Source organism: Lepidochelys kempii, chromosome 2, assembly GCF_965140265.1.
Source record: "Lepidochelys kempii isolate rLepKem1 chromosome 2, rLepKem1.hap2, whole genome shotgun sequence".
Lineage (NCBI taxonomy): Eukaryota > Metazoa > Chordata > Testudines > Cheloniidae > Lepidochelys > Lepidochelys kempii.
In genome coordinates, this window is record NC_133257.1 from 74,760,592 (window position 1) to 74,781,565 (window position 20,974).

The window sequence follows — 20,974 nt, forward strand, 5'->3', positions numbered from 1 at the left end:
GTGACTTCCTCCTTCATGCATGCTAACAGAGGGGTCACTGAGATCACAGGAGAGACAGGCTCCCTGCTTTCAGTTCCTGTGCCCGGCCCCATCCTGGTACAAAGCAGCTGAAAGTATCTGTTTCAAGGAAAGTCCAGCTTTGCCCCATAGTCCTTGCTGGAGCATCCTCAGTTGCTTTCTGGGAATGGTGCATGGGCAATAGAGTTGGTAAGAAATTTTTCTGATGGAACAGTTTTCTCTTGGAAAATGCTGATGCTTCAGAATTGAAACATTCTGGGGGAACGTCTCGATTTCAACAAATTTCTGACAGATGCCTGGCAGGTTTCCAACAGAAACCTTCCTGGTTTCCGGCCTGCCTCCCTCCCTAGCTCCTCAATAGCCTTCCTGTGGCAGCCTGTCAAATTTGGGCAGATTTACACCAAAATGGTAAAAGGCATATCCCTGGTACAAATGCCATCCTACTGTAAAATTTCAAGACCCTGCTACAAAGCATGGAGGTGCTAGAGCTTTTTAAAGAAAACACCACCAGAATTTTACATGGGCGCGTTAACGTATTTCCCCCTAGCCTCATTCTTAGTCACAACTACATCGTTTTGGTTGAAATTTTCCAGAATAATTCAGCCTGAGGCAGACACCCAGCATATAAAATTTCAGCCTGAACTGTTAAAGGTTGGCAACTAAGAACAGAGTCTTATAATGAGACATATTAGGCAACCTTAATAATAGGCGGCACTACCAGTCCTGCCTACGGTATCCTGACTGGAGGCTTTTTGATTCTTCTGCATTCAATACTGTATGTCCACTGTACGCCCTTAAAATGACAGGAAACACTAGTCAGCTCTGGGCCTTCAAATGCTAATAAGCAGTGATGTGAAGATTATTATGATACAATGACTACAATGTGAAATAAAATAGAGCTACCGCAACAAGAATGTTTTTAACGATGCCACCAAATTAACTTTAATCAGAATATCCAAATTACAGGTACATCACTGTTATAACTAGAGTAACCTAACCCACATAGGGTAAAGTTTTCAATGCAGTGCCTAATGAATTAAGTGGTTACTCCTTTTATTTTTAATAAAGTTGCCTGCTTGCTTCCTCGTCTATCCTATAATTAGGGCACTACCAAATTCTCGGCCATAAAAAGTGTGTCATGGTCCATGAAATCTGGTCTCCCCTCATGAAATCTGGTCTTTTAAGTGCTTTTACCCTAGACTATACAGATTTTACAGGGGAGACCAGCGTTTCTCAAACTGGGGGTCCTGACCCAAAAGTGAGTTGCGGGGGGGGTGGGGGGGTTCACAGTATTGCCACCCTTACTTCCCTGCATTGCCATCAGAGCTGGGCAGCTGGAGGGCAGCGGCTGTTGGCCAGGCGCTCAGCTCTGGAGGCAGCGCCCGCCAGCAGCAGCGCAGAAGTAAGGGTGGCAATACCAGACCATGCCACCTTTACTTCTGCGCTGCTGCCTTCAGAGTTGGGGAGCCAGAAAGTGGCGGCTGCTGACTGAGGGCCCAGCTCTATAGACAGCAGCGCAGAAGTAAGGGTAGCAGTACCACAACCCCACTACAATAACTTTGCAGCCGCCCCCCCCCGCAATTTTTTGCGGGGTCAGGACCCCTACAATTACAGCACCGTGAAATTTCAGATTTAAATAGCTGAAATCATGAAATTTATTATTTAGAAAATCCTCTGACCATGACGTTGACTAAAATGGACCATGAAGTTGGTAGGGCCCTACCGGTAATGAATAGTGTTAGCATCTCTTACCCATACTAAGAATCTTTACAAAAAAGATGAGTTCTATTTTTTCATTTTTTCCATTTTGTTTTAATAAGAAATTAATGTCAGCTATTTTTTCCCTTAAAAGTACTTTGCTTTATTCTGTTTAGGGGGAAAAAATGGGTTGGAAACCAGGGGTGGGCAAACTATGGCCCACGGACCGCGTCTGGCCCATCAGACCTTTTAATCCGGCCCTCAAGCTTCTGCTGAGGAGCAGGGTTGGGGGCTTGCCCCGCTCCATGCGGATCCTGGAAGTAGCGGCATGTCCCCCCTCCAGCTCATATGTGTAGGGGCAGCCAGGGAGCTTCACACTCTGCCCCAGCCCCAAGTGCTGGCTCTGCAGCTCCCATTGGCCGGGAACTGTGGCCAATGGGAGCTACAGGGGTGGTGCCTGTGTATGGGGCAGTGCCTACGGACGGGGCAGTGCATAGAGACGCCTGGCTGGCGCCGCGCCTCCACGTAGGAGCTGGAGGGGGGACATGGCGCTGCTTCTGGGAGCTGCTTGAGGTAAATGCTGCCTGGAGTCTACACCCCGGACCTCTTCCCGTACCCCAACCTCCTGCTCCAGCCCTGATCCTCCTCCCACCCTCTGAACCCCTTGGTCCCAGCCCAGAACACTCTCCCCCAGACTCCAATCCCCTGCTCCAGCCTGGAGCCCCCCGCCTACCCTGAACCCCTCATTTCTGGCTCCACCCTGGAACCCGCATCCCCAGCCCAGAGCCTGTACCCCCTCCCATACTCCAACCCCCTGCTTCAGCCCAGAGCCCCCTCCTATACTCCAAACCCCTCTTCTCCACCCCCAGCCTGCAGCCCCCTCCTACACCCCAAACCCCACATCCCTGGCCCCACCCCAGAGCCCGCACCTCCAGCCAGAGCCCTCACCCCTTCCCATACCTCAACCCCCTGCCCCAGCCCAGAGCGCCCTCCCGCACTCTGAACTCCTCATTTCTGGCCCCACCCCAGAGCCCGCACCTGCAGCCAGAGCCCTCACCCCCTCCTGCATCCCAACTCCCAATTTCGTGAGCATTCATTGCCCACCATACAATTTCCATAGCCAGATGCGGTCCTCAGACCAAAACGTTTGTCCACCCCTAGATTAAAGAGACAGAAAATAATTACAGTAACCAGATTTGAAAATCTGAAGCTCGGTCCATTGACACCTATGAGACCTGGCTTTATGAAGAGATTGGGGAGTTGCAGTTTCTGGACTAGTACTGAGAAGAGGAAGATGCACACATTACCAGGATTGCAGCTTGCATCTTGTACAGCTTATTCTTAAAGTCATTTTGTTGGCTGTATTGGAACTTTGCTCCTCTACCTCCAAGTATTGAGTTGGGTTGCAGGATTAGTCCCTATTGTGTGGGGAGGGAAGAGGTGGAAACCAGCATATTTGGACCCTGGAGTTTATGCTCGATTAGGGTGAGTGAAATTTTATGCATTTAAATTTGCCTTTATAAGTGGAAGATTAAAACAGCTTTATCCTTTTTCTGTAGACATTAATAGCAATGTATCTGGTGATTGCTGCTGTTTGGGGTAGAAGTTTGGCACAAGACTTTCCTATTTGGTTATTACAGATATATTAGTAATCTTGCTGATAGGTAAATCTCCAGAGCTGTGAAAATCTAAATGGTTTTTCCTAGCTTATTTACTTCTTTTTCTTTATAATGTTTTTTTCTTCCTACGATATTTGTTATCTGCCACTGAAAGAGATGTATTTACAGAGTGATTTATTAAGATCAATATTGTAGTGATTTAGAGAATCTCCCACTGAGAAATGGAAACGATTGGAGAAATGTTTCCTCCTCACGTTCATACTTTCTGATGCTCACTAACTCACAACTGAGAAACAGAAGAACCTGACTTCAATCAGGGGGTCTAATTCTTTTTGCTGCTTGGTTGACAGGTTTCCAAAGATTCAAATGTAGTTAATGTCACACAAGTAAGATTGCTTTCATTATTGGGGTGGTGGGGGAGGAGAGAGACATGGAATTTGTATGTATGTGTGTTTATTAGTATGAGTTTGACCCTTTTAATCCATAATACAATAGGTTCTTAGGACAAGATCCTCAAAGGTATTTAATCTCTTAACTTCTATTGATTTCAACTGACGTTCAAATCCTAACTAGCTTTGAGAATTTGGGCCTTAGATACTATTGGTACAAAGTGATGTGGTGGAAAGAATGAAGGCTTTTACTGTTTAAATAATGTTAGGATACAAAACTGTAAACCTGACGAGCAGGCTATTCAGTTTTTAAACTTGTATTTAGAAAGTATTTGTAGAACAGAAATGCTAAAATGTTGCTACTCCTACTAACTAATGTTTAGCATTACTTCCTATCTGATGTAATCACTTTTATTTCTAGATTCTGATATAAGCACTGAAAATTTCCTAAGCCAGGAAACAGACAGAATTACAACTGGAAAGAGAACAGAAGTAGTTTTATCTTTTAACAGATTAAAATAATGAGTTTTCAATAACATGAAATCAGGAATGTGTCTGAAATATCTTCCAGGATTTAGTTGGAATGTTAAGAAATTAACATGCACATTTTGAATATCCTGATGTATTAGATTTTTATTTGTAATGAATTTAGTTAGGAAGAGAAAAGACAGGAAAAGGAGAAGTTGGTCTTATACGCTATTTAACACATCCAGTATGGAAATAATTCTTAAGAAACATTTGCACTCTTTGAGCCAAATTAAGCTCTTGGGTATGTGTTTTTATCACCCATTGACTTCCCTAGAAGCTGTACAAATGTGTTTGAGGAGATAATTTAATTGTGCCTATTAAATTCACACACACTCTCCGTCTCCCACCCCCACTTACAAACCATTAAAAGGTACTATCTTCAGCTTCTATTGTACCTTCCAGGAATTCACAGATTATAAAGAAGTAGAACTATTCGAGTGACCCTGTACTTAGGCATAATTTTTAGAAGGAATGTGTACAAGGATGTGTTTTTGTTTCCTCTCTTGTTTTACCCTCAATGTAAAATCTTATGACAGCAGCCAAAATTGTATAATCCTTTGTATTTCAGGTCCACAGTATGCCCATTTTTCTCACATTTTTGGAGAAAAAAAATGTGAAATAGAACACACCACAGTAATATCTCATGAATTTGTCAACTCATTTTATGTGGGAATGAGCTTAAAATGCCATCTGGTGGCTGGAAGTGGGGAAATAGGGAGATATGGAGTGATTTGTGCACAAGTCAGAGCACCATAGGCACTCTGAGAAGATCAATGCCAGCTTGTGCAGAAGTTGGCTATGTGGTGGTGTGATATGCAATCCTGAACTAGTCCACTGAGTGCAGTCTTCCTTTACCAAGTACCTATCTTCTTTTGTGCCTGTCTTTAAGGCACGTGACAACCAGTTTAAGGAGAAAAATAATGACCTTCCTTCGGCTTGACAAGCCACGGATGAAGCTTTAGTTCACACTGTTCAACATATTAAGAAGATTTGTGGAAGGGAGGCTTCTTAAAGCTTTAAAATCCCCAGAAGCAAGCAGCCTCTCTTTACTCTCACTCAACCAAAAACCACCTCATAGAAAAGCTTAATAATATCACTTAAGAGTTATTAGGCTCTGTTTATATATTGCATGCTAGTCAGGCAAGGGTCATGTGAATGGATTCCTGAAGCAAGAGAACTGAATGTTCTTTCCATCATTGTCTTGGGTAGTTTACACATATCTAAGAGCCCAGGGAGGCCTTTAAAATCTGTCACACAGGAGTTACAATGCCCTTAGTGGGACAGATTTCATGGCTAGAATATATATATGACTGTTTTTAACGATGACAAAACCCCCCAAATGAACTATATTAATTGGCCCAGTTATTACTGTTTTCACAGTCCCTTGTAACTTTATTGAAATCAGTCTTCAAGTTTGTTTTTAGGGACTCTTCAGTTACATTCACAAAGCAAGAGAGGGCAGATGAGAGAGTCCTTGGAATTGACTTTGGGCTAGAAAGCATTTAGTCTTTGTGTCACAAGTTTGAATCTGGGTTCAGTAATAGAGACCAGAAGTGGTCACCGTTTGATACCTGTTCATCAGCTTATGTGCAATGAGTAGGTTCAGTTCAGTTTGCAATGGTAGTCTGAGATCTGTAGCACCATATTCATTTTGCTCTGTGCCAGGATTCCTAAAAATGGTGACAGTCTCAGATACACTAAGGGCTGAAAAGATGAAGGCTAACCTACCTTCTCACACAGAGGTTGTTTCACCAGATTAGTTGATAGTGGGGGAAGCCTGAATGACAAGCACATTCTGTGGAACTGATTTCATATATATAAAAATAAAATCAGAGAATCCACTCTCTTGCAATTCAGTCCGTTTCATGAGCACTTATAAATAGAGAAACAAACAGGACACTGACATTTTGTGAGTTTGTTTCCAAGGCCCCTAATTAAATCTTAATGGGGCATCACTTAACCATTTGGTGGCTGTTATTAATCACTGTTGGCACTTTAACAATGAGCTTGTATCTGGTTGGTCAACACTTGGCAAAGTATCTGAATGCAGTTTCATTCTCTCTCCCCTTCCTCACCCCAGTACAGAAGCAGAGCTGCTGGGCTGTCAAGTTTTTGGACAATCAATTTAGAAGAGCAAGAGTAAGGTTTGCAAATGTCTCTAATGGATTTTCAACAATTGGCGTCCCTAATGGTGAACTTCACTCTTAACACATTCTCAATAGATGTTGTTGTTTTACTGAGTGAAGCTCATGTTCTCTCATTACCAGGATTGAGTGTGTTTAAGTTTACAAAAACAACAGCAAAACTGAGTGTTAGATCTGCAGGGCTAGGACAGTCTTCCTTACTTTCCTGTGAATCACCTTGCATGCTCTGAATGCATCTAGGAAGTCCAGGGTCAGATACACTGGACAGAAATCTCACTGGAATCCCAGGTTAAGCAGAGAAACCACTCCAGAGTATTTTACAGTATTTCTTCTGCTACCAAGTGAACACACCCAGAAAACTTTCATGGGCCCTGGCCACATTTTCATCATGAAGCTCAAATCCTTAAGCCACAAAGCAAACTCTCAGATACACACCAAACAAAATAAACAGGGTAGCTCTTCTGTCTAAAGAGCTCCCTATCCTGACATCCAGACAGCAAACACCTTTTCTAACGTAGTATGAGAGAAGCCCAGTCCCTTTTAAAAGTTCAGACACTAAGTAGCCTCAGCTGTACCTAATTACCTCAACTCAGCAAGGCCCTCTCAGATGATACCCTGAAAGCCCTGTGAGGATTAATCACAATTGCCCCTCAACACTCTGGCTCAGTAGAATCTCCCATAGGGTCACACTGGGACAGGGTGTGTCATAACTGGTCCAGACCCCCCTGCAAAAAAAAATAAAAAAGCATAATAGTAGAGGGCAGATATTGATGTGAACATTTTTAGAAAAACATGTCTTTTCACACAATTATTTCCCAAGTGAATTTGGTACCTTAAATGAATCCAAAAAGCTGCCATAAAGTTTTTGCTCACTTGCAAGCAAAAAAATCACTTTTGAATGCACAGAAAGAAATGCTTTCCTTTCCCCACACCTCACAATACTAATCAAAATCAGAAGTTAGAAAATTGCTCTTGTGCTTGAGGTGCCATTAGAACTTACAGTGGGTTCCTTGTATTTCATCAGTGCAGCTCTAAGTGCACAATAGAAAGGCTGTTCTATAATCCAAGCATTGTTGCATGTTTCAGACCTTTGGGATTGGCCAGTAAAGATGGGATCCACAAATTGATTTAGGCACCTAATCCCAGACTTAGGTGCCTAAGTCCCCGTTTGGCTCTACTGCGATCCACAAAACTTCAACTGAACACTGTGGGCACCTAAACCCATTCGGTGCCTAAGTTTTTTAGCATAAAAGTTCCCTCAGAATCGAAGTTTCTGTCTCTGAGCATGTGCACTGCTCACTCCCTTTAGGCATCTGGACACCTATCTCCCACCTAAGCCCCAAAGCAATTTGAGAGCCAGGGGAGGAGAGGCATTCAGCCACTTAAGTTGTGTGTGGGGCCTGATCTGGAAGGAGTCTTCAGAGGCTGCCAACTGGATCAAGTCCAATTCTAAATCTAGCTGTAGGAGGAGATGTCTACCTTATAACTTTTAGACCAGGGTTAGAGCACTCACCTGGGTAGTTGGAGACCCAGGTTCAATTTCCCCCTCTCCGCCAGAAGTGGGAGAAATGGGGTCTTCCACCTCTTAGGAGAGTTCACTCACCACTGATATTCTGATGAGGGGATGCCCTCAGTTTCTCCCGCTGAAGCAGTTGTCTGTGGATAAATAATGAAAAAGTGACTGCCGCAAGGGGACTGGACCCAGGGTCTCCCACCTCCTAGTGGGTGCCCTAACTAATGGCCTACAGGGTCATTCCCATCCACTTACTCCCTCTTTCTGGCCCAATGACTATTTAAGTATTTATCCACAGTGGAAGTAATAGGTTCAGAGAGAGGAAGAGTGTGAATGAGGCTGTAATCCAATGGTTAGGGCCCCACCTGGCAGGTGAGACACGTCAGCTCCAATTCTCCTGCTTCAAACTCTCTTATTTATCCATCATGGAACAGCTTCAATACGAGAGACTGAGGGAGCCCTCATCAGAATGTCCCATAGCTCAGTAGCCAGTAGAACTCTCCATAGGAAACCCCTGTTCAAATCCTCCCTCCCTCCCTGCTCCCGGCACAGAGAGGAGAATTGGACTTGGCTCTCATATCCCAGGCAAGTGCTCTAACCACTAGGCTAAAAGTTAAAAGGTGGACACACCCTCCCTGCACCATTTTGTGTGGAGCAAGGCAGGTGCCAAACTCATTCTCACAATAAATGCCTTAGGCGCCATTTGGCAGTAGGTTCCTTTTCATGGATTGCTAAGCAAAGCTAGCTGTCTTTCTTCAGCCAGAGCTTACATGCCCACCTCTGAGAGAGGGGCAGGGCTTAGGACACATCCCTCTCATCCGCATCTCCCATTAACTAGCTTAGGTGGCTCCCCAACTAGTATGCTGGCTTTTGTGGATTGCATTCTTAGGTGCCTGTCCCTCCCTGTTCATTGTATAGAGAACCTAGGTGTATAACTTGGCTTTGTGGGTCGCAGTGTTGTTCCCAGATTTTTTAGACACCTAAAAGTAAGGTGCCGTGATGCTCAGCATTGCAATACCTCAGTCCTGTTGTGAAACCCACCCTAACTGCCCGATCTTGTGCCCACTGAAATCAATGGCAAAGCATCCATTGGCTTCAATAATGCAGGACCAAGTCCCAACTGAAAAATGAGATGTAAAAGCTGGCTGAGGTCTGGGCCATGCACTCTCTCCTATAAGTGGGGTTAATGTTTGTAGAAAAAAAAGTGTTAATTTTTTCTGTGGTGTGTTATACTGGAATTTACATTGATTTTGTAAAAATAAGTTTCCATTTTTGGAGGTGCTCTCAGCCATTGCTATATGTTGGTTTGATAATAAATACATAAACAATAATAATTAATAAATAGGGATGACCCCAAGGCATGACATTTAAACCTTACCAAACAGGAGCTATCATACAGGATCAGCCCAGGGCCATACCTAGTCTAGTAGCTTGTTTCTTAACCGTGGCCTGTACCATATGCTCCAGAGGCAAGTGCATGAATCCCTGTAAGTGGACAATAATGCAATAACCTACCCATAGAGAACATTTCTTCCTATCCTCTGTCACTTAGTGGTTGGTTTATGCCCAGAAGCCTGAGGGTTTAGCTCTCTTCTAAAAAATTATTCTAACATAACATAACTGTGGAAGTACTCATTAGCCATTTACATATCTAACCTAGAGTTAGTTGCAAAAGTATTTCCCTCCCTCCCCAAAGTTTCAGACAAAAAAATGTTCAGAGCTTTTATGATCTTTCACTGACTTTTTAAATTTTTGTTTCATTTCAGGTTTTATATTTTTGGGTCTCCCCCCTCACAGTTATGGTTTTTTTCCCACAATGGAAAAATGTGGAAAAATGTAAAAAAGGATGAGTGGGATATGGGGAAGATGATACTTCCTCACTTTAAAATGTGTTTTTCAACTGGAATCATAGAATCATAGAATCATAGAATATCAGGGTTGGAAGGGACCTCAGGAGGTCATCTAGTCCAACCCCCTGCTCAAAGCAGGACCAATCCCCACTTAAATCATTCCAGCCAGGGCTTTGTCAAGCCTGACCTTAAAAACTTCTAAGGAAGGACATTCTACCACCTCCCTAGGTAACGCATTCCAGTGTTTCACCACCCTCCTAGTGAAAAAGTTTTTCCTAATATCCAACCTAAACCTCCCCCACTGCAACTTGAGACCATTACTCCTTGTCCTGGCCTCTTCTATCACTGAGAATAGTCTAGAACCATCCTCTCTGGAACCACCTCTCAGGTAGTTGAAAGCAGCTATCAAATCCCCCCTCATTCTTCTCTTCTGCAGACTAAACAATCCCAGTTCCCTCAACTTCTCCTCATAAGTCATGTGTTCCAGACCCCTAATCATTTTTGTTGCCCTTCGCTGGACTCTCTCCAATTTATCCACATCCTTCTTGTAGTGTGGGGCCCAAAACTGGACACAGTACTCCAGATGAGGCCTCACCAATGTCAAATAGAGGGGGACGATCACGTCCCTCGATCTGCTCGCAATGCCCCTACTTATACATCCCAAAATGCCATTGGCCTTCTTGGCAACAAGGGCACACTGCTGACTGGAAAAGTATGAAAACTTTAAAAAAAGTTTAAACAAATGAAAGTATTTTTTCACACTTTCTAAAAACATTTTTCATACTTTTCTGAGGTGGGGAAAAAAGGTGTTAGAAGAAAAAAAAGGATATTTTCTTTCACTGAGAAAATGTGGGGTTGTTCTGCTTTTGTTTTAATTCTTACAAGGGGGGCAGAGAGGAAGAGGATGTTTCCCCTGCCACATTCTCTCAATTATTTTGACCTTTATGCTCCTTATTCCAGTGGACAAAGGAAGGGTGGCTGGGGTGGGGTGAGGAGAGGAGGAAAGTAAAAAAGGAGAATGATTAAACCTGAAAAATCTAAAAACTGTAAATTGAAACATTGCATTTTTGGTTTTTAAAAACAGAAAGACAATAGAAAAGGCAATTAGGTATGAAACTAAAGTGTAAATGACAGGTTTCAGGGTAACAGCCGTGTTAGTCTGTATTTGCAAAAAGAAAAGGAGTACTTGTGGCACCTTAGAGACTAACCAATTTATTTGAGCATAAGCTTTCGTGAGCTACAGCTCACTTCATCGGATGCATACTGTGGAAAGTGTAGAAGATCTTTTTATATACACACAAAGCATGAAAAAATACCTCCTCCCACCCCACTCTCCTGCTGCTAATAGCTTATCTAAAGTGATCACTCTCCTTACAATGTGTATGATAATCAAGTTGGGCCATTTCCAGCACAAATCCAGGTTTTCTCACCCCCCCCCCCCAACCCACTCTCCTGCTGGTAATAGCTTATCTAAAGTGACCACTCTCCTTACAATGTGTATGATAATCAAGATGGGCCATTTCCAGCATAAATCCAGGGTTTAACAAGAACGTCTGGCGGGGGGGGGGGGGTAGGAAAAAACAAGGGGAAATAAGTTACCTTGCATAATGACTTAGCCACTCCCAGTCTCTATTCAAGCCTAAATTAATTGTATCAAATTTGCAAATGAATTCCAATTCAACAGCTTCTCGCTGGAGTCTGGATTTGAAGTTTTTTTGTTGTAATATCACAACTTTCATGTCTGTAATCCCGTGACCAGAGAGATTGAAGTGTTCTCCGACTGGTTTATGAATGTTATAATTCTTGACATCTGATTTGTGTCCATTTATTCTTTTACGTAGAGACTGTCCCGTTTGACCAATGTACATGGCAGAGGGGCATTGCTGGCACATGATGGCATATATCACATTGGTGGATGTGCAGGTGAACAAGCCTCTGATAGTGTGGCTGATGTTATTAGGCCCTGTGATGGTATTTTTTCATGCTGTGTGTGTATATAAAAAGATCTTCTACACTTTCCACAGTATGCATCCGATGAAGTGAGCTGTAGCTCACGAAAGCTTATGCTCAAATAAATTGGTTAGTCTCTAAGGTGCCACACGTACTCCTTTTCTTTTTGCGAATACAGACTAACACGGCTGTTACTCTGAAACCTGAGGGAGGAGAGAGATTGCTTTTTTATTGGCATATACTGCTAAGACAAATTTTCAGTAACATATTGGTAACTCATTTCAAAATGATTTCTTGTACTTTCTATTGCAAAGCAGCTAACCATTCTGAATAGTCATTAGGTAATGTTAAGGGATATACTTTCAAACCATACTTTCAAAGTATGCTTAGACTTTGGCTCAATTAGGATTTAAAGGTGTGTTCTGAGCATGTGCTAGCTAATATATTCACCAGCTTAGTACATATGAAAGTATTGTTATGATGGAGGCTGGGTGAAACCCTATCGAAGCTGATGTGCATGCTAGCCACTATTCATTCAGGATAAATGCAAGAAACAGGTAAGGTCCTTTTTGGAGAAACAATAGGAACAACTGCCCAAAACACAGGCTACACGGCTCGACTGGACAAAGGCTGAGCTATATGTGTTGAGAGAGTTTCTCTGGGGGCTTAGGGCAAATATGGGGGGTGGGGGAGAATAATGTTTGGTAGGGCTGTGCATGAGGAAACACACCAGAGAAGCAGCCAGCAACACTAGTAACATGGCTCAGAGAAATGCAAGAGGAAGAGCTTTTGGGGCAGAATGCTGGCTGAAAAGAGGCTTGGAATGGTTAGTAAAGAAATTCCTTCCTGTTTGATTCCTACTGTGATCAGGGAAACAGGACTTTGGGAACATTTTTGTAAATAAAAAGGATTGCCTGAAAGAAATACAAGTCTCCATCATCAACTTCTCCTCCTACTCAACCAGAAGATCATGAACATTGGCTAACCACTTGGTTCAAAAGGGATAGCAATGTATACTGTACTATATGGAGCTATCTCATGACCAGTCTGTGCTAGATTTCTACAATGGGTTAGCATGTAGCCTCACCATGACAATGCCTTAGGTGGCAAATATGGGCGCAAACTCACTGAATCCAAAACATGTGCATGCAAATGTTAATTGAGTCTTTGTGCATGCAAATAGCATACACGTTTTGCACAACTATCCTGTCTCCGTGTAAAATCAGATGTGTTGTAATTCATGCTGTACTGGTACGCTTGAATATGTATTTGTTTGCTTAAATTGCTTAAAGTTGCATACTTCAGACATGTTAAGTTTATAAATTCTAAAATTTTCTTCTCAGTTGATTCTTTTCAGTTCATATGTGGTGCAAACTTTTACACTGTAAATAATAAAATACTGATTGTGTAGTCAGCAAGCAGCTGACTATGTAATAATCTGTTTGCCCCGCCAATCAGTGGAATTAGAAATTAAATGAAAACAAAAAAGTTCCTTTCTCCAGAAATGCATAACAGTGAGAATCAGTCCTGTTCTATAAACAGCCACTTCTCCAGCTACCAGTGCCTCTGAAAGTTAAAAGTTTAACAAGGGTATATTAAACATTCTATGCAGTGAAATTTTTTCCCAACAGTCTCACTGCTCTAAAATGTGGAATATGGAGTGGGGAGGGGTTTTCTAGGCTCTGAGATGCCAAACATTGCTAAGTAATTTTTCCAGCTGCTAGGTGTAAATGAATCATTTTTACAGTTGACTCTTCAGCAGTCATTGAATATAAGGTTATCAGTCTAGAGGTTGAAAGGGAAAATAGTGTGGTGATGAGATGGGTCAGTTATGGCACATCTACACTGCAAACAAACCAACCCTGTGGCAGTGAGTCTCAGAGCCTGGGGCAACTGAATGGGACTCATGCTACCGAGCTGGAAATAGCAGCATAGACTGCTGCTACTGCTGTGGGCTGGAGCCTGGACTCTGAGACCCTCTTCCCTTGCTGGGTTTCAGAGCCCAGACTCCAGCCCCAGTGGGAACATCTACACTGCTCTTTTTAGCCCGATAGCACAAGCCCCTCAAGCTTGAGTCAGTTGATCTGTGCTCTGAGACTCGCTGATGTTTTGTTTTCTGCAGTATAGCTGTAACCTTAGGGCTGCTGAGAATTGGTAATATTAGTGATGCAGGTTGAAATGCTACTCAACTGCCAAGCATTTAAGGACTCAGTTCAGTCAAAATTAACTCTTTGGCTTTGTCTACGCTGGCAACTGAATGACAAAAGTTTTCAGAGTAGCAGCTGTGTTAGTCTGTATCGGCAAAAAGAAAAGGAGGACTTGTGGCACCTTAGAGACTCACCAATTTATCTGAGCATAAGCTTTCGTGAGCTACAGCATCAAGTGAGCTGTAGCTCACAAAAGCTTATGCTCAGATAAATTGGTGAGTCTCTAAGGTGCCACAAGTCCTCCTTTTCTTTTTGACAAAACTTTTGTCGTTCAGAGGTGTTAAAAAAATCACACACCCAGAAAACAAAAGTTTTGTCAACAAAAAGCGCTGGTGTGACCAGGGCTTTGTCGGCAGGAGAGCTCTCCTGCTGACTAAGCTACAGCCGCTCGTTGGCGGTGGAAGTTTTTTGGCGGTGGGAGAGCTCTCTCCCGCCGACACACAGCAGCAACACTGCGCACCTTTTAGCGGCATGGCTGTAACGGCACAGCTGTGTCACTGAAAGGTGTGTAGTGTAGACAAAGCCTTAGCTTCTGCCTTCTGCAAAGAAGGATTGCCCAGCCCTATTCCCTGTCTCCCTTCTCCCCCCGCCCCCGCCCCGCCAAAATGGGGGAAGTTTCCCCTTCTCAGATGGAAAGTTTTTGGAAACCAAAATTTATCTGAAAGAATGGCATTGGTTTGAAGTACAACAGTGGCTTAAAAATGACAGCAACAGTGTAGAGCGGCAGGGTCTCATTGCTGAACTTGTTCTCACAATCTGGAGGAGTTTGGTGATCTTCTGGTAATGGCCTAAGGCTCTTTAAATAAGTGTTACTTAATTACCATTAGACAAAGGCGAGAGGCTTATATAGGGCGCAAAGTGGGTCAGTGATTTGATTAAGTCATTCTTTAAGATGACAGATATTTGTTTTTAATTTTCCATAAGGTGTACTATGCTATGGCAACGTCTGCTATAGAAATATTCACATAAGTAACTAACACTTTTTTGTGTTAGGATAAGGATTGAATTCAAAAGCCCTAAACAAGAATTTGAGGTGTCAGAATTGCTATTGCAGCTGCCTCTTTGATAATGAAAAACATAGATCTCAAAAATAGCTTTGGAAATTCAAAAAGTGTCTGTTCCTAATGTGCCTTTGTCCTTTAGTGGATCATTTTAGTATTTCCTGACATGACAGAGATGGTTACAGATACAAATGCATTTTAACTGCCTATTTTATGTGTCTAAAAGAGGGTTGGATGATCTTGCTGCTGACTTGGGGGTTCTATTCCCATATTGCCACTGGATTTCCCTACGTTACTCTGTGTCACCTATCTGTGGCACAATTTCCCCACTATAAAATAGGGATAATTTCTCACAGTGGTGTTTTGAGATAGAGCTCAGGAACAGAGTGGGTTGAGAAGTGGTAAGGATTTTTGTGTAAACAAAAGCTTGACCAGTTCTGTTCATAGGTTGTATAATGTTTTTAGATCCTCAGAATGAAGTCGTTGTAGAAGTGCACAGCATTCCTATTCGCACTCACATTTTGCATTACTTCATGTTCTGATTTTTTGAAGTTAGATTTTTTTTTAGACTGAATGATTTCTATTGAGAGAATGTCTCCTAATATCCCAAGTATGAGATTTCAATCAACACAGATAATATTTGCAGAATGTGTGATTTTAGGGAATTTCAAAAATCACTGCTTGGACAGGAGTCAGGATGGCTCAAAGGCCAAGCAATTGTGATTGGGTTAGAGCCTCACTCTGTGCCTTCCGCTCCCTGAATCAGCAGGAACTGAGAATGATGTAGAAGCAGCTATTCAGTTGCTGGGCAGAAGGGATTTCTTAACGCTAATTAAAAAACAGTCTTGATGAGTTCCAACGACAACCCCTAGACAGGCCTCCTCAGCTAAAAAGACAGCGGAAGCAATGTGCTGAAGAAATTGGGCAACTTCATAAAAACTACCCCCTCCCCCATACACTCAAACCCCCACCCTCATAAAAGATTACATTGGGTAAAAGTTTATTTGGGTGAAGGATGTATTTGGTGTATCTGTCCCCTCTTGGAGATGGAATTTTAACTAGTAAGATTATCATTTGTGGTCCGTGTGTTATTTCTACCTAAATTGACACTTCATAAAGATAACAAATAGCTGGGAACTAATGGTCTTTAAATTCTATTTCTAGCGCTTGTCTCTATTTCTGTTCTTCTTGGTTGCTTTTCTTCTAACAAATCAAACTTCAGGATTGAAACAGGAAATTTAGATTTAACCTTAAGAGTCAGTGTTTTGTCTCATGTCTGCTCTAATGTGATGCAGATGGTAGGACTGCTGTACGTAACTCAAGATTTTATTGAACTAGCTCTCCTTGCTTAATAGAAAACATAGCTAGCTGCAAATGCACATTAAACAGACAATTCTGAGAGCAGTAAGCTTGAGAATATGTATAAGTATATTGACAAAATACTTGGGATGTTTCTTCAAACTGCAAGTCCTCCAGCTGTTTGATAGAGAGGACGGATTTTTTTTTTGTAAGGGTAGGGGAGGAGAGGCAGATGAGGGCTAACCCCCAAAAAAACCCACCACCCCAAAAAAATTACAAGCTGAACTATTCTTTTCTTTTTTCTCCTTTTAGAAGATGGTTGAAGGTTGATGGTTCTACTTATTAAAGACCATATAGGCTATACTGACTAGTCTCCATGGAGCTAGAGGAGTATTCCTTAATACAACTTTATCCTGACTCCAATATCCCTGCTATTCTAGTTTTCCTTTGTTGGAGTTGCCAATCATCCCAAATTGTGCCAAAGACTTTGGTAGTTCTACAATGGGGACAAATGACTGACAGGTGAAAGCCAAAATCTCTTGAGGAGACGAGAAACCCTGCTGTGCTATGGTAACCCCAATGTATACTATCCTAAATTTGTTTTTGCACATCCTCTACAAATAGAGGACCCTGCATCCTGAATTTCCTTGTTTTTACAAAAATTGTTACAAAACGCTAATACTGTGAAACCAGTTGGGTACTTTTTTATAATTAAGATTTTTGGAAGTTTAAACTTACAAACTCAAAGTTTATATCACCAAAGGGTGCAATTCTACCTCGTAACAAACTATTAGTCTTGCACAATTTTAAAACACAGACATTATGACAATTGTCCAGCCAGATAATAATGAAACGGAGGCAGAGGCCATCCTATGGGGACTTCAAGCAACAAATCAACCAGCTGGAAAACACCTGATAGGTAGTCAGAAAGGAAAATACTACATAGACCAACACAAAGGAAAAAACTTACGCCACAGAAGATCACAGGAGTACCGCATATGTCCACTGCCCATCATTCTGACCAGTATTGTCTCACTGTTTCTTTGTACACCCTGATCTGTCTGTTTCCATCTGTTGTCTCATATTTAGGTTGTAAACTTTTTGCACAGGGACAGTCCTTTTGTTCGCTGTTTGTACAGCACCTAGCACAGTGGGGTACTGATCATGGCTAGGGCTCCTAGGCACTATGGTAATACAATAAACACAGAGCTGCTGGCCTAGTTTATACAAGGGAATCCCTATTCCTTTGCCAGTTAACTCAGTCTCAAAGAAGAAAAGATTTTTTTTAAAGCTGCTGCTGTGTTTTTAAAGTGAATATCAAAATGACAGTCAGTCAAATAATGACAGTAGTGAAAATAAATCATTGTTAAAATGGAATATACAATTATATTATAAATAGAATCTTTGTATATTAAATTGCCAACCTACCATTTTCCTAAAAAGCACATTCATTTATAAATAATTTGACTTCTGTGTTTGTGGTTAATTATCGATTCCAGCTGCAAGTTCGTTGTTGAAGATCTGTCTATTATGTGACCATACAGCGCCTACCAAAATGGGGCCTTGATCGCAGTTGAAGCCACTAGGTGCTACTATAGAACAAATAATTACTGAACTGTGATGCAATCTTTTAGTAACACCATTACAACACACTCTGCTCAGAATGTCTCTTAAAAGCTTCTACTGCTCATCTTACAAAATGCAGGAATCGAAATGGTTAACCATTTGCAGCAGCATCACTTAATAAAATATATATGGGCTAATAGTGATAATTATACAGCTGCAATCAGCCTTTGACCTCAGTTTACACACCCAGTAGAGAATTCTCTCATAACAAGGCAGAACAGTTCAGTTACCACGTCAGTAAAGATTTGATGCCATCAATGCAGCATGTCCATAAAACATCATATATGAATCTTGTTTCTTTCCAGGCTGCAGTATATTTCTTTCAGTTCTGCAGACGCTGTACAACATTCATAAGTAAGTGCATTAACATAAGTGTCATACCATCCTACTTAAATCATTGCATTTTATGCTGTCCTCACAAGAGAAATAAATGTAACATATGAAAAAGCTATGTTTCTTTCAGTCGGCAACTGGTCCACAGATGTACTGTGGAAAACTTGACTACAGAAAAACAATCTGTAACATTGGTTTCTTTTTCATGTTTATAACTCTTTGTGTTTTCCTGTCACTTTCAGGCCTCCAGAGACTTAGGTTTGTAGTGTAGACCAAGCCTATGTCAGTATAACTATGTCACTCAGTCCTGAGTGATGTAGTTGCATCGACCTAACCCCGAGTGTAGACAGCGCTATCTCAATGCAAAGGCTCTTCCATCAACTTACCTACTGCCCCTTGCTGAGGTGGAGTACCTATGACAATGGGAGAAGCTCTAGGAAGCGTTTCCTGCCCCCCGCCCACAGTCTAACCCAGTTCCTCTTTATAACTCCGATTCTTCAACAGGCAAATTAAACAGATGTATGCTGTTGGTTAATAATACTGTGTTTTATTTGCAGTCAAATGTGCTCCATGATTTTCTCCAAATGTTATTGGCCACTGAAGGTAAATTATTGTTGTTGAGTACCTTACACTCAATACATCTTATCCTCTTTTAATCCCTCTTTAAAACTCAGCTCTGCCAGGAAGCATATAGGAAACTACCGTCAGATAATGGCTAGGCAGGTGGCAAGTTGTGATTATTTCTAATGGTTGGTGCATTATACCTATGAAATTGTATGCACAGCTAGCATATGCTCAAATAGCCTATTTTAATTATTCTGTCCTGCCCTCTGCCTTATATTGCTTGTTTATATTTCATCCATCTGTTACATCCCTGGAGCAAGGACAGTCATTTATTTACATGCATATATAATGCTAAGTACAACCTGGTTGAGGCCTCTAGGCATTAGTGCAATATAAATATTATAAAGTTTTAAATTTAGATAGAATATAAAATAATACCTAGCACTTACACAGCATTTTTGTGTTGTGGATCTCAAAGTGCTTTACAAAGACAGAGCCCAAGGAAGCCAAGAAGAGGAATGGACATATCCCAATCCCTTTGCCCACCAGCTTGCTGAGCTGCTGGAGTAGGTTACACCATCCAAAGAAATGGGGCAGTTTCTGTTCTTCAGCTGCATGCTAGGGTACTCCAAGAGAGATTGTGCCTCCTGCAGCATATTCCCACCAGAGATGTCTCCTGTGTCATCCCAAAAATGGGCCTGCAACCAACGCATAATGTGGGTTTACTGGCCCTGAAAAGTGCCAGAGACCTGATAGAATTAGTATTTCTTCTGATTAGTGAATATTCTTTATTTTCTTTCTTGTCATTCTCAGCACTTTGTTTTGCTTAGCATTTTCCCTCTTATGTAATCACTTGGCAGGGCTTCTCTCAGGCCTGCTGCTGTTTTATGTCACTACTCTGAACAGAAAAGTACAGTAGTTCTAAACATACAGCAAGGTCTGATTTATTGGATTCTAGTGGTCATGCTCAGAAGCTTTGGTCATTAAAAATTCAGGTTTTCTGGTAAACTTGCCCTCTTTTCTCCCCACCCTGCTACTCTGAACATCAGCAGGTATTTTATCAGCATGGGTTATTTTTTGTTTTTAAAACAACAAAAAATTTTAGGAGACCTGATTCATTCTTTTGTATGTATTAGGGCTATCAAACCATTAAAATTAATTGCAATTAATTGAGTGGTGTTAAACAAGAATAGAATACTATTTATATAAATATTTTGGATGTTTTCCACATTTTCAATTGATTGATTTCAATTACAACACAGAATACAAAGTGTACAGTGCTCACATTATATTATTTTTATTACAAATATTTGCACTGTAAAAATGATAAACAAAAGAAATCGTATTTTTCAATTCACCTCATACGACTACTGTAATGCAATCTCTTTATTGTGAGAGCGCAACTATAAATACATACATTTTAACTGGTATTCTATTGTTTAACAGTGTAATATATATGTGATTAATTTTTTTTTAGTTAATTGTGTGAGTTAATTGCGATTAATCGACAGCCCTAATATTTTATATATATCAGCTGTCTCCAACCTTTTTACACACAGGATCACTTTTTGAATTTAAGATCAAGCCAGGATCTATCCCGCTTCTTCCCCAAGGCCCTGCCCTGCTCACTCCATTCCCCCTTCCCCCTGTTGCTCACTCTCCCCCACCCTCACTCACTTTCACCGGGCTGGGATGGTGGTGGGGGGGGATGCAGGCTCTGGGCTGGGGCCAAGGGGTTCAGAGTGTGGGAGGAGGCTCCAGGCTGAGCCTGCAGTAGTGGGTTGGGGTGCAGGAGGTGCAAGCTCTGGGAGGGAGTTTGGGTGTAGGAGGGGTGGAGACCCTCTGCCCCCACCCTGCCCCAGGTCCTCAAGCGCCTCCCCCACAGCTCCCATTGGCTGCAGTTCGGAGCCAATAGGGGTTGGGGCAGCAGCAGTGTGCAGAGCCACTTGTCCTCCTCCTGCCCCACAGGGGCTGCAGAGACATGCCAGCCGTTTGCTGGGAGCAGCATGGAGCCAGGGCAGGCAGGCAATCTGCTGCTGCGCCACCGGACTTTTAGCGGCCGGAGAACGCGATTGAGAGGCAGAGGCTCCAGGATCGACCAGTCGACCGCGCGGTTGGTGAGCACTGATTTTACACACACACACACACACACCAAGTAGTTGTGCGTTTTGCAGTATATACTGTACCTAAAGTTGTTCTTTTAAATCAGGGGTGGCCAACCTGAGCCTGAGAAGG

General features: G+C 42.1%; 1 pseudogene; it reads left to right on the plus strand.

Annotated features, from left to right (window-relative positions):
* Positions 1-20,974, plus strand: part of LOC140906113 (ethanolaminephosphotransferase 1-like) — a 58,779-nt pseudogene that overhangs the window by 29,558 nt on the left and 8,247 nt on the right.